The following is an 8,070-nucleotide window of genomic DNA, read 5'->3' as shown; positions in this document are numbered from 1 at the left end:
TGATACCTATTAGGGCAGTGACAAGTCAACAGACCGGTTATTACCCTAAGATCTCTTTTTTTGAATTTAGGATAGCCTGGGCTTTTGAACCACTGGGCCTTGTAAACCTTTTTGCTTGTCTTGATGTATTCGTGGTGTTCCAGTTGGAGTTGGATCCTGGAATTCGAGTGTGGATCATGGGATTTTGGTGTGGATCATGGTATTTCAGTGTGGATTTTAGGTTTCCAAAGTGAGTCCAGTGTTGATCATGAGACTACAGATGGATCCTGTGTTTTAAGTGTAACCCTTTTGATTCTAATATGGACCTTGGGACTCTAGTGTGAATTATGGGATTTTGGTGTGAATGGTGGTATTCAATTGATCCCTTGAGTTCATTGCATATCCTGGGATGCCCGTGTGCATCCTGGAGATCCAGTGTGGATCCTGCGATTGTAAATTTTTGTGTGGATCGTGGGATTCTAGTTTGGATCTTGGGATTACAATGTGTGGATGTTGTTATTTCAGTGTAAATGCTTTGATTGTAATGCGGAATTTTATTGCAGTGTGTATCTTGAGATTCCAATGTAAATCTTGTATTTCAGTGTGGAGTTTTGAATTTAATATGTGAATCTTTGGATTCAAGTGTGGGTTCTGACATTCCAATGTTGATCCTAGGATTCCTGTGTGGAATCTAAAATTCCAGTGTGATCGTGGGATTGAAGTGGTGATCATTGGATTCCATTGTGTATCCTGGGACTTCCAGTGTAGATCCTAGTATTACAGTGTGGATCATGGGATTTCAGTTTGGATCCTGATGATATTCCAGTGTGAATCCTGAGATTCAATTGTGGATCCTGAGATTGATTTTGTTGTGGATCTTTTGATTCCAGTTTGGATTCTGTTATTACAGTGGAAATGGTCAAATGGAAAACCTGGGATTCAAGTGTAAACCCAGGGCTTCCAGTTTGAATACTGTGAGAAACATGTGGAAATGATATGGAAATATTGTGCATATATTGCGAGAATACTGTGGAATCACTATGTAAATCGTTGGGAAATATCGTGAGAATTCTGGTCTGAGAATCTTGTAGAAACTCTGAGGAAATCTTTAGTGAATTCAGTAAAAATTCTGTGGGAATTCCTATGGGAAATTGTTTTACAATTTCAGAGGATTTTTTTTTAGGATTCTATGGAAAGCTTCAAGAGTCATTTGGAAATAGTTTTGAAAAACATTAGAATTCCAGTGGGAGCCCTGCAGCATCTAGTAACAATGCTGTGTGAATCCTTAGGGAGTTGAAATTCAGTGTAAATGCCGTGGGAATACTGCGGAAATACTAAGCTGGTGTAAGTTCAACGGGAATCCAGTGAGATTTATGCAGGAAGCCTATAGAATTTCTGATGGAGTTTTGTAAAATTACTTTGGGAATCACGTAAGAATCCTATAGAAGTCTTAGGGAATCTTTTGAAAATTCTTCTGGAATCTCGTGAGATTTCTAGGAAATCCATTTGATTTATATGAGCTCTCTGTATCACCTTTTATTTTATTTTTTTATATTTTGCGTACATATGGCCTACCGTGTACTGTAGGGAACTGTGACCGTAGATTTCCAACTAAATGACGGTTTTCGTATTCTTTTAACATATTGCAATACTCCAGAAAGAATCCGGTGATTATTATGAATGTTAAATAGTTCGGGCGTTAAAAGATTAATACGATTCATGATGATCAGCATTTTGCGACTAAGCTATCAAAAGAGCAGCTAAGAGAAAAAAAAGTCGAAAGAGTAAACGTCAAAAGGAGAGTTTGACAAAAGATAGAAAAAATTGGAGAAAATTTCCCCTTTTAGAAAAAGAGTGTTAACCTTTTGTCCTCTTGTGATAAACTTTTGAAATAACCAAAATTTTTCAATAACATTACCAAACATTTGATCGCCAAAATATCAATATATTTTAGAAAATTTCATATCAGCTTTGCATCAAAAACAGTTGAAGATGCATCGAAGCCAATCGTAGAATTTTCAAAAATACAAACCAAACTACCGTTCGCGTTGAAAATATGATCATTCGATCCCTTGTTGGAGGTCCCTTGACGATTAAATTTACAATGCGAACTTTTGTCTTGTTCTCAAGATTTTTGCCCTTGGAAATTTGAGATTAGGCTTCGGTGCATCTTTGCCTTAACAGCCCCTAGCAAAGTACAATTTGCATTTCAGTTCCGTTAAACATAAGAAGCGTAAATCCAGTGTTGTAAGCAATAACCGTAGTTGACACGTTTTCGTCGACATTCGACAGCCTTCGCTTTCAGCACTCACTACACGAGCGGTCGAAAAAAAAAAACGGAAGAAAAATGTCAAATGAATGCAATTGATGCGCGATGGTGTCATCAGAAAAAGGTACGGTTTATGTTTAATTATATCTTTTTTCATGTGAGTCATATTCGACATAACAAGAAGCATTAAACTGTTCTTTTTGTTTATGACCAGACATTTCTGAACTAGATGAAAATGTCATCGTGTCAGACGACATTCATTCCACAGTTTTCGCGTTTCTCGAAGTTCATTCAGTTTACCATTGAAGTAAAATGAACGTCGCGAAAATGCGAATGTTTACAGCACTGGGCGGAACCCTTTCTTCAATGGCTATTTTCACTATTTTCCTATCGCTTACGCATCTCTTCTAATCAATCGGGGCCTCAAACTCCGGATTCAATGGGAACCGTAAGCGTGCGCAACCCCCCACCGCACCCTCTTCCCAAAAACTAATTGAAGTTTAACTGAATGATTGATTTTCTGCCTCAAAACGGGGGAGCTAAAGTTATGGTGGGTATTGGTAACAAGCTGAGGAGAAGCATCAGCTGCTGAAAAAAAATCCATCAAATCGTTTACCAATCATCGCATAACAAACGTACCTAAGTGCGCGCAAGCGCTCGCGTAAACAGCTCCTTCCAAAATCTCGTTTTCTCTTCCTTTACCCGTGCGCCACAATTGGGCACTCAATTGAATAATTAACCTATGAGGAGGATATGGGAAAGGGGGGAAGGCTGCTGATTCATGAACCCATAATTTGCTCGTTTTGAGGAAACTACCGGATAACGAGCGGAATCTGGGGGGTTTACTAGCTTGTTGGAGTTTTAAGTGAAGACGATCTAAAGCTGGGTTCAGTTTTATTGCTTTTTGAGTAAATCGATCTAAATTTATCATTTATCTGTCAAAACTTATCGTTCGGGAATGTTTCTTCAGTGGTGAACCACCAAATATCCAAAATAAGATGTATAACTTATTGTATTAGTACTATTCAAAACATTAAAAAGATGATACAGTATATTGTGAAAATAACAATGCAAGTACAATATAATATATTGTTTTGAATAATTTACTGTATGGTATATGAGGTTTTTACAATATCTTTTACTGTAAAACGATTATTTGAATGGTTTTCAAAAGGTAACAAACGGTTAGACAAACAATTTATGTTTTGCTTCGATTGGCAATTTGTGTTTTGTTCTGCAATTACAATACGTTTTATTGTATACCGACGTTATATTTCACTATAATGGTTTCTTACATTTTCTGAATGGTACGTTTATCTCCAAGCTGATCGAATCACATGTAAAGTGCGTGAAAAAACTCTGTTCCTCTTCCCAGTATTTGCAAACGCCCTCTCTGCAATAAAAGTATATTACTTACCCGGAGATAAGATCATCTTCCGTCGAAAGATACAAGGAACCGCGATCATCTCAAAAGCCAGGGCATCTTTGCTTTGTACCTTTCCAAATATTTGCCGGTCAAACAGAGACGGGTCGTCCAAATTTCGGTACCAGGTAAAAAAAATCCATCCCAACTCAATCAATACGAAATTTATGATGCTGCTGCCGCTGATGATGATCGGGTTTCGTCGGCCGGAATTTTCCTGTGAACGTCCGAAGGACACACATCGATCGCCGGATTGCGGTCCTTTTGATCGACGGGCACTACTGGGCACTGTGTGGCAGAGGCGCCTCCGGGGTCCGTGTCCGTGAAATGGGGGTTTGAAAGTTCGTGGGATTTATTTTTTCGGTCCCGAGCTCTGCCAATTTGGATGGTGGTGGCTTTCGGGGCCAATCGAAGATGGACGATGATTGAGGATCGACTAAATTATGATCGCAGACGATCGGTTGTTGGGGTTGAATTGATAGGAGATTTTTTGGGTAAAAGTTTGATTGTTCCATTTTGATAAAAAAAACATTCGGAGCCCTCTTGATTTTCTCGGTAAAATTCGTTTGTAGTTAGAAACTAACTAGGAAACTCTGGTATCAGTAACACTTTTGATTAATTAGTTAAGAAACAGCACGATTCGTGGAATTCTCGCAAGTATATGACTGGATCATTTGTTCGAAAAACTGGCAACACTGCAGTGTCGCGACAGAAACATGTCACAGTGAAATTTGCTAATGCAAAATAAATATAAAAGCTACTGTTTCGTTGAAGTTAGTAACGCTTGGCTGCTCCAACTAATCGTAGGGTTCGCCCAAATCTACGAATAGGCATGTCATTCTGCTGATGATACCAATTTGAATACCCTTTTCATATGAACTGACACAAAGATTTCTCTTTGATGAAGAAAACAATAATTGTGGTAGGTTTGAGTAGCCTAAAAAGCAACTCATCTGATCCAATTGACCTTTTAAATGAATATTAATTATGATTTTTGTTGTCGTCTAGACAGCGATCACTTGTTCCGGTGAAGGTTTCTCAGTCAGCTCGTAAACAATTAAAAGGGGAGCTGATAGAATTGAAAATCGCTTCATGGGAAATACGAAGTGTAACAGAGGCATGATCAGAATCAAAATCAAGTTGGCTTGGAAGGTAGCTAGAGTCGATTAAGACCAAATCAATAGTATATGGGTTTCTAGAAGAGGAAAAATTGAGGTATTGAATTGAGAAATATCCTGAAAAGCACTCATCAAATGAAATTCTACTGTTGGAATTGCTTTGTGAATTATTCTATGAGCTATGTTTGGCAATAAAGACACCAATGACAAAAAAATTTGATTTATTGCGAATCACTTTCTGTATGTCAGTTTGAAGCAAACTAACTTGCTGCCCAGTGCGATAAAAAGGTTAATAGGCAGCAATGTAGGTATATTTACCTAGCTGTGTTTCAATAGAAACTCCCAAAATTTCAAAAATGACGAAAAAAGTTGTTTTTTTCATACGCCTAGCGATAGCAACTCCACCACACGCTCCATCCAGGCGAACGCCTAGGTTTCGATATACGAAAAAGTTCGAATCTGGAATGTATCTGTCGAAGATACGACATTCTGGGTTTTATCAAAGCTTTATATTGGACTTAAACCAGAAATTGGTCTATAAAACCGGAGTAAACCATTTGTTTTGCTAAGGTGAGGCCATTTTCATCAGCATTTGACAGACCTGTTATCAGATCACCATTGTTTCAACTATCGCATCTTGCACTGTGCACTTTGCAACTTATAGCGTTCTTCATTAAGCGCTCCTACCAGCTGGCATTGTAAGATTAATAAGTGCCCATCAGCCGAAAGCTTAAAAATCCACCAATTTTCGTTTCCGAGCAACAGCAGCAGCTGTCATCCGAAACCAACTGCCTGTTGCTGTCGTCTTCCACTGCACAACAGCAACTGCCACAGGACAGGAAGTAGATGGTTTTCTCTTCTTCCTGTGTGCATGGTTCATTCAATCAACAGTCCACCGAGTTGAGTTCGGTTGCAGGGTTTAGGGTGCGGCGGTGAAACGTCAATGTTTCACAATCTCTCCATAAATTAAATTTTTTAGAGAATAAAACTAAAAGAGTCGAAATTAGTTCAAATATAACAAAGTTACATAACCTACATTGAAGGTCATAATTTTTAACTTGAAAAATTGCTTTCAAACCGATCGCAACAAATCTAAATATTATTATTTTTGAATGAAACTTTGAGGATACGTTTTTAATATGATTTGAAATCAGAAAAGCACATTTTTGGGTTTGAGAACATTAGAAAAATAAACCGCACCCTAGTCTGCAGACTGCTGCTTCTGACCACCGTTCTTCTTGATTAACCACAAAACGATTCGTTCGAAAAGCGCAGGATGATGGTCTTGCTGCAACGAAACGGCATGTGCAAGATGCACCTTTTGTCTTTTTCGGGATACCTGGCCCTGTGGACCGATTCTGGTTTTTGCGGTTTTTGGTTCCCTCATTCTTCGCCATCTTCTTCCCTCATCCTCTTTTCAATCGATCCAAAACCGAGCCGATTTTTTCCTTGGAAGCGAAATTTCACGAAAAGGTGCTGTTTTCTGGCGAAGCCTTCGGGTTCAGGTTTTATGGTCCCATTTTATCCTCTCTGCGTTGCATGTTGATCGCATTGGAATTACGACGAGAGGAAAAAAACACGAAGCAATGAATTAACCTAACTGTTGTTCGTTGTTTTCCTCCGCTGATTATCACCAGCTTCGGTTTGAAGTGGGTAGTGCAATCGCCGAAGCCCCATTCCGAAGGATAATCGCGACAGCAAACGACCACTAACGGCTTGCATAATCGTTAACCCCCCCTCCCTCTAGTAACATTGGCTAATATAAAAATTAACATCATAACGAAAGCATGTGATAATTTGTACAAAGTACTAAATAAAGTAGCATTAATGAAGAAAGAGAGACTCGTCAGGAAAGGGCCGCCAACATCGAAATCAACTTGAAGTTAGATCAGGAATTGAACAGGAAAGGTTAGGGCTCCGAATGTAGGTCGTGACTTGTGCCCATTTGCTGAATTTTAATGGTCAAATTGCACTTGTCCCGGCCTGCAGCCAAGAGCCAGAGCAACGCCAACGTTGAAATAAGTCGTTAAAATCCGAAAGAGAAGTGTTGCAGTGATTTATTGAGTGAAATGTGAACGTTTATAGTGACAAGAAGCGAAAGAAACGACACAAAGGACTTCAATGGCAAGTGACGAACCTGAAAGCTGAGTCGGTTTAGTGCCAAATGCGCTTTAGTGTCGAGGATCAAATTGAAATTGATAGTCAATTAAATGGTTTTTAGTGTGCTAAGCGTATCCGAATATCCTGCAAAAAGTCATTTACAATTTTCTCGATACCAGAACTGTTTCCTCTTCCATCAAATGATTGTTGTAGATTGAAGTATTATTTTTATGTTATTTGATTCCTCAGAATTTTGTCTTCAATTCACCGTAGTCGGGGAATGTCACTCTAGAGGGTGACATAAGGACAACGCATAATCTAAAATATCTCAACAAGTATTGGAAATATTTTTATAAAATTTCAACGTAGTACTCCTTGAAATTATTTACAGCTACGATCAAAAAATTAGATTCCTAGAGCCAGAAGTTTATTGTTATTAAATCATTGAAGAATGCTTGGAAATAAGGCCCTTTTGAATTGTCACTTTTAATGTTTCATAGAAAATCTCACTTTTGGGTGGATGAATGCCATTTGGGAAAACAAATGAATTTTAATTATTTGTTAAGCATTTGCATATACGTTACCCATGAACGTATTCTCATATTCAGCAGCTCATTTCAAGTCAAATAACCAAAATTGTTCAATAATAAAACAGAACTTACGCATTTTTGGCCCAATCTCATCCCTAACAACGGAATGCAGTATTTTGTTGTTTGTTTTAGCTCTAGTGAAAAAAAAACAAGTTGCATAGAGTAAAGTGGGGCAAAAGTTCGAGTGGGGCAAGAGTTTCTTTTTAAGATTTCTAGCTCAAATCAAATCAAAACTTAGAAATGTCATGGTGGTTCGAATGCTATTCAAGTAAGAGACTTTCACTCCAAATATCATAAAAATCGATTGAGATTTGGAAAAGTTATGGCTATTTGTTGTTTTTCGACGTAAATATTGTAATATTTGGTCAAACTTTCGATGCATGGAACCAAATGAAGAAAAAATATTTTTCAATATTTTATGAAAGGGCGTTTCTAGGCCTATCATAAGGATGCTTTGACGTGTATTAGTTTTTCCATAAATAGTTGGAATCAATTTTTGGCACATAGCGGGGCAAAAGTTCGAACCTGCGGGGCAAAAGTTCGAACCTGCGGGGCAAAAGTTCGACCCATGTATAAACCTACGGAAATTTT

This window comes from Aedes aegypti, chromosome 3, assembly GCF_002204515.2.
Source record: "Aedes aegypti strain LVP_AGWG chromosome 3, AaegL5.0 Primary Assembly, whole genome shotgun sequence".
In the NCBI taxonomy this organism is placed as follows: Eukaryota; Metazoa; Arthropoda; class Insecta; order Diptera; family Culicidae; genus Aedes; species Aedes aegypti.
This window is presented reverse-complemented; position numbering follows the sequence as displayed.